This window comes from Varanus komodoensis, unplaced genomic scaffold (assembly GCF_004798865.1).
Source record: "Varanus komodoensis strain SLA01 unplaced genomic scaffold, ASM479886v1 scaffold113, whole genome shotgun sequence".
NCBI lineage: Eukaryota > Metazoa > Chordata > Lepidosauria > Squamata > Varanidae > Varanus > Varanus komodoensis.
Genome location: NW_025335325.1, coordinates 144,258 through 144,628, shown reverse-complemented (window position 1 = coordinate 144,628; position 371 = coordinate 144,258). Strand labels below are relative to the sequence as shown.

The 371-nt window shown below is 28.0% G+C and overlaps 1 protein-coding gene across 1 annotated transcript in view; it reads right to left on the bottom strand.

Annotated features, from left to right (window-relative positions):
• The window catches only part of TMPRSS9 (transmembrane serine protease 9), a 24,431-nt gene that overhangs the window by 18,767 nt on the left and 5,293 nt on the right, over positions 1-371 (bottom strand). The gene's annotated exons all lie outside the window — the stretch shown is intronic.

Here is a 371-nt window from a genome sequence, read left to right as displayed (position 1 = left end):
TTAACAATTGAAATGATGTTTAAATAAAAAGGTCCGCCTGGCACCGTCGTTACTGGTTTTTCGGCGCCAGGTAAAGACCTTTTTATTTAAACATCATTTCAATTGTTAAAACATATGATCTGGCCTGGGCAACTTCTTCTTCCTTCTCTTTCTCCTCCTATATTTTTATTTTATACTGATAATTTTAATTTTGTATTTGTAAATCAATGTATTTTTTGTATTTTTATATTGAATGGTAATTTATTATGTACTATTGTATTTCAATGTATTTTATCATGTTGTAAGCCGCCCCGAGGTTTCGGCAAGGGGCGGCATAGAAATGTTATAATAATAATAATAATAATAATAATAATAATAATAATAAATTTAAA